Source organism: Aphelocoma coerulescens, chromosome 13, assembly GCF_041296385.1.
Source record: "Aphelocoma coerulescens isolate FSJ_1873_10779 chromosome 13, UR_Acoe_1.0, whole genome shotgun sequence".
NCBI classification, from domain to species: Eukaryota; Metazoa; Chordata; class Aves; order Passeriformes; family Corvidae; genus Aphelocoma; species Aphelocoma coerulescens.
Window position 1 is genome coordinate 4,457,325 of NC_091027.1, and position 6,012 is coordinate 4,463,336.

Consider the following 6,012-nt stretch of genomic DNA (forward strand, 5'->3'; position numbering starts at 1 on the left):
CAAGATGGAAGTCTACTCTCATCTGAGGCCTTTGGGTGCTTGTATAGTATAAATATTTACTAATAACACAGAGAGAGTGAGAGCGGGAGAATAGTCATTTTTCTCAGCGGCTTAGGGTTAAGTACAGGGCAATGGCATCTTAAATCCAGATGTTCTCCTTTTGGGATTTGCCCACGAGGCATATTCTCATGAGATTTCCCTGGCGTTTCGATTTGGATAGTAGCAAGCACTTTTAGCCCAATGATATCATGAGGAGATGACTCAAAATACTCAAGGATTTTCTTTGTAAATTCCAGCAGTTTATTTTATGACTAATGCAGGGCAGAAACTTCTGCAGATTTCATCTTCCCATCCTTCTGTGTTTCTATTTTCAGTTGGTTTTAAAGGATTCTGAACCTGGCCTGCTAGCAGAAGATTTATTTAAATTTATATATTATATTTAAATACAAATATTGCGTGCACATGAGGGTGTGTGGGAGCTGTTCTCAAGGTGCTGGTGAAATGACACATCCTGATGGAGGCAGAGACAATGGGGATGCTGGGGGCTGCCCCTTTGGGAGAGTGGGATAAAATAAACACAGGAACGCCCTTCTCACTGCAACTGTAGCAGGGCACAATATTTAACGCCATTTTACCACCTGTGCTTGGAAAGAAGGGCTCAATAGTCACAGTCCCTGCACCTTTGGCCAAAACAGCAGTGGTGCCCAGATCCTTTCTATAAAATGCCATGAATGTGGCAGGGGAGGGTGGAAAAGATGCCCACGACCCACCAGCTGTGAGGGAAGGAGTGAGGAGGGTGTTTAAACACCAAGCAAACACTGGACACCAGAACCAGAGCGAATAAATACGGGAAATTCGTTGGAGGTGAAGCTGGACTGCCTTGGCCAAGGCAGTTGCACAACAGCATCAATTCAAGGCTTGCACAGGGGTGATTTTTCTCTCTGTCCAATTCACCAAGGACTTGCACGCTACTTTGGTGGATTTTCTGCACAATTACAGATTATTGCCATGGTAACAGATGCATCACATGACAACTTTGTTACCTCAGAGACAAGAAACAGCTGCTTAAAGAAACAGGCATCCTCCAGGAATGGGGATATTTATTTTCTTTTTTTTTTTCTGTTGGCTTCATAGTGTTTTAGGAGTTCTAACTGGTTTTCTCATGGATGCAGCTTCCATCGTTTGGATCGTTAAAAGTGTTTCAGTGCATCAACTGAAAGTTATTTTCTCCCATGTCATATTTTTGCCCCTTACTATAAATGCAGCATATGTCTGAAAACAAAAAAAATAGAGTTCCTGTAATTTTGGGAGAAACAAAATGGCTCTTTTCCTCCCTCATAAGCATGTCTCTCTAATACTGCCATTTTGTTTTGATTAAGTTAAAGACCATTGAAACATTGCTAATAATATTATTTGAGAGAAATCCCAGATCCCTTGAAGTTAATTCTACTTTGGTTTGAGGGAGGCCAGAAGTTCTCTCTCAAGCTGTATTCCCATATTCTGCAGAGAGTCAAGGCCCTCTCTGCTGCAGGTACCTCCAGAGCACCAGTGACATGTTAGTGAGTTTAACTGGCCATGGAAACCCAGGAGGTGATATATTCTTCTGTAGTTCAAAAATTACCCTTTTATGAAAAAAAAAGAAAAGTTCAGAGACATCATTTATTGCTACCTCAATTTTTAGGCAATTTTAAATTAAGAGTCCTGTTTTGAAAAGCTTCGCCAAGTAAGCCAGCCGGTTTGGACTTTTAATTCCAGTTGCCAATTTATTCGAATTTTTCATGCATAAGGAATAATGAAACCCTAGATTTTTTCCTGTTCACTTTGGGGAGCCCAATGGGGCTCATTCGCCGACTGCACCAGACATGGATGGCACAAATCATTGTCCCCAGCCCAGGGCTCAGCCCTGGCCCCCCTGGCAGCATCTCCAGCCCCTGTCCTGAGCATTCCAGCCTTCACCATTCCAGCCTTCACCAGAGACCTGCAGCTGCCTCAAAGTCACCCCATTCCCCAGCCCCCGGTGGTGTTAATTAAGGACCTGCCGGAGCTCAGACAGCCAGACCACTTCAGCCCACAGTGAATGTCTGATTAATTAAAGGCTTATAATTAACCTTCATGGCTGGAATTTCCCAAAGACCTTCATGGGCTGAGGTACACAAATCCCATCGACCTCAATGGGAGGCTGGAATCAAATCGCTTTTGTCCCTCGCTGGGGATCCCCCTGCACACCAGCGGAGTGAAACATTTCCCTTTCCCAGATTTGGATGTGTTTCCCCAGCCTTGCAGAGCTGCTCAGAGAGAGCTGAAAAATAAATCCTGTGCAGAACACTCTGCTATGCCCCTCTATGCCACCAGCAGCCCTGCTCACACCACGGGTTTGCACGACCAGAGCTCGGAGCCGACACCAAGCTCTGCATCCAATGGAGCTTCTCCAGATTTATCCCACCACAAAGGAGATCAAGAGTCTCCAAATAGCCCCAGAAGTAAGAACGGAGGAAGAGAGACACATCAGACATTAGAGAAACCCAGATGTTTTTTCTTTAAGCATTTTGTTTTAAATTTTCGTTCAGGAGTCAGATTGTTTTTCCAAAAAAATTTTAACTGGGAAGTCACCTCTGCACAGGACATTTTTGTTAATGAAGACCACTGCCTTAATGTGGTTTTCTTTAGTTAAATATTTCTGGTAAATGAAATTCTGTTGTACAGCTTAAATTAGCACTGTAATTTTGTGCTATAGTTGTTTTTATTTGACCACATGGAGCTCAGTGACTTGTAACCCAGTCCCTCAGCCTATTTTTAAATTTCATGTGGACCTTTTCAGTCATTTGGTAGCTTTTTTTAGAAGCATGAGAATGGAAAGACCAAACAATGTTGCTTTATCATTGAGAGCTTTTGTTTCACAGGATCACAACCGAAATGAGTTTGTGCAGCTCTCAGCCCAGGCTCCGGGGGAGAGGAAATCACAATTTTTAATTAAAAAGACTCCCAGTCTTGTAATCTCTGGTTCATGTTAGCCCTCTATGGAAGATGTTACACACTTATTCTATGATCCAAATCTTGGTCCAAATTTTCCAGGGGACAGCAGACAAAACTGGACAGCCCAGCCCCTGCAAGCTGTTCACATCCTGGTGGACACAGGACTTCAGGCCCTGGCCTCCTTCTTCCCCAGATTTCCCGCTCTCCTCTGCCTCAGCTGGGGTAGTGCTACTGACAGACAAAGAATGAGAAACCACAGGTGAGGCAGGAGTGATGAAAGGCTTCAAGACAGCACAGGGATGCCTCTGACACCTGCACTCCTGATCCCAGAGGCCAAGCTGTATTAACCTGGCTTTGGAAAACTCCACAAGATCTCACCTAGGCGCCACTTTGGGTATTTTCTTGATCATCCCACCCCCCACTTACCTGTTAAGCCCAACAAACACTTTTGTTTCCACTTGGAGACAAAGGAACAGAGGTGTAGTGAAGGGAGAGGGGGATGCTCTCAGTCCTTCAGCAAAGTAAATGTATTAAATCATCTGATAGAAACAACCCAAACATAAACAGGGCATTAGGCAGAATTAACAGACCAGACCTCCAAGCCATCAGAAATTCCTGGCTGAATAACAGATTGATTTCAAAGACTCAAAGATACCTCAAGGCCAGCGTTTCCAAAGAAGATGGAAGCTGATTGGAGCTGAAGCATTCCTCTTGTTCAGTGCATTTGAGTGAGCACTTTAAGTCTCCAAAGATTGAACTATAAAGAGAAATTAGTTTATTAATAATTCACAGGCTGCAAGAAGAAAAAAGTCAAGAGCATATGCTCATGAACAAAGCTGATTTTATTTTCCCTGTTTAGAATTGAGCAACATGTAGAAAAATGGAGGGTATTGAGCTCAGAAATTTAATTCAGGGCCTTTTCTCTTCCTTCCCTTTGACCCAAGCAAGGATATATTCTGACTTCCTCACAAGCACTGAGAGTTCTTCAAATCCCAAATGGTTCATGTGAAACATTAAAAGCACACTATCATCTTCAGCTCTTTAATAGTTTAGGACAACTTCATGGCATAGTTATTATCCAATACCTCTTAATTGCAGCTTGTACATTTCAAGACAACACATTTGTGGACTGGAATAACAGAGGTTTTTAGATTCCCCATCCAGCACCACGGCAAAGCACATCCTTCCTGTAGGTATCTCACTGAGTTTGACACTTCCCTGTCCCACTTTGCCAGGTTATGAAGTCGGTAACATTCAGATGCTTAAAATCAATCATGTTACTCCTCCATATTCTGTGCTTGTCCCTCATAGTTTTGGTGATTGCTTGATTGTAGGACACGAGGTAAACACATGAATTGGAGAATTCAATTATTAAAATTCACTAAAAGAGAGACAATAAGGGGGTTGTGAATTTAAGATAAAATGCTTTCCATTGACCATTGGAGAAATTACAATGAGAACAGGGTGGATGTAATAATTTTTGCCATACTTATTTGAATGTTGGTTCTTCTAAAAGAGAATATTGGTTCTTCCTCTAAAAGTCCTTGTTTCCCTCTACAGGAGAGCTGAATACAAGGTGTTTTATCCCAAAAAGAGCTAAGCAATTAGGCACTACAGCATTTTTTCCCTCTTAATCTCAGAAAAAAGTCTCATACCATGACCCAACCTCAGCAAGGAAAAACCAGATTATGAGTTAGAATTACATTACTAATGTAATGTGTCAGTCCCATTTGTTTCTTGGTTTCCATTCTATTGAATCACAGTATTACTGCTTTTGGAAGGAATCTGATGATAAAGAAAGCCACCTCCCAGCAACGGAGGGGAATGATAAAAGAAGAGGCCAGCCATCATCATCCTAAAGGAAATAACCAACTCTGGAGCCCTGGAGCAGCTGTGATTCCCACGGGACTCTGCTCTGACTCAGAACCCAGGCTGCAGCTGATGCTCATCCCCCCAGATCCCACTCACAGCCAACAAACTGTTGCTCTCTGAATATAATACTTTTAACCATGTGAATTTTTTCCCCCAAAGATAATTATTTATTTCACCTCTGGGTGAACCGGAGTGGAGCGTGTTCCAGAGCAGCACTAGAAGAATGTAAGAAGCTCAGATAAATTCTTTGCGAGGTGATTTGCTTTTTTCCCCTTCTCTCTGTGAGAAGTGTGGGGCTGGGACAGAGATCTCTGTCCTGACAGCAGGTTCCTCACGAGACAGAGTTCACAGTGCACAAAGAGCAAAGCAAAGCAGGTTTAGCAAAGCAAAGCAGGTTTAGCTGCTCTTGGCTGCTCAGCGTTGTTTCCTAATACTCTGCATCGCTCAAGCAAAGGATTAGGCGGTTGTTGCTCTGATAGGTGAACTGCAAGAGATGGAGGTCCAAATTCTAGAGTTACTATTTCATCCTCTCCCAGGCCAATTTCCTCTTGGCTCCAGCTGGAGTCCTTGAAATCACTACTATAGAGTGAGTAATGATTCCAGGAATCAACATTTGGAGATAACACCAAATTGAGTATCTTTGTTAAATTAACTTTCCTCCTAAGGTCATCTCTCTAACACTCGAGCACACAATCTGCTATTTTCAAAATGAGCCAGTCTCTATCTGATTATCATCAGGCCCATACACGAATTCCTGATCATTTTTCCACAAGGCACGTATAATTTGGGGCTGTTAGGCAGTGCTCATCCATACCTCCACCGGGCAGATGTGTTCCCTGGGTGTGGCTGTCCGGGCTCTGGCAGTAATAACCCAGCACGGGCAGGAAAATCAATCCCAACAAGTTTCAGAGGGACCCTTCCAAAGCTCCCCGGCTGCTAATGAGAGGGAGAGATCATATTCATTGCATGAGTGACAGGTGAAAGGGAAGATTAACGTTAGCATACACCTGCTCTTTGGTGCCCCAATTAAGACCTCCTACTGTCAGCAGTAACATAAGATGCAAATCAGCCCATGCCCTTCCCCCTCCTCCAGGAAGGTTGTGGCAGGATTTGGAGCAAAGTACAATGAGAAAAGAAATGCAAAATCTTGAATGCCTTCGTTGCTTT

At 43.2% G+C, this 6,012-nt stretch overlaps 1 long non-coding RNA gene across 1 annotated transcript; it reads right to left on the reverse strand.

Moving 5' to 3' along the window:
* Window positions 1-1,099: 1,099 nt before the first annotated feature.
* On the reverse strand, window positions 1,100-5,310 carry LOC138118269 (uncharacterized). Its single transcript, XR_011155071.1, has 3 exons — window positions 5,022-5,310; window positions 3,629-3,730; window positions 1,100-1,272 (listed from the first exon to the last, which is right to left on the reverse strand). It is a non-coding gene; the product is annotated as an uncharacterized lncRNA (long non-coding RNA).
* Between the last annotated feature and the right edge of the window lie 702 nt (window positions 5,311-6,012).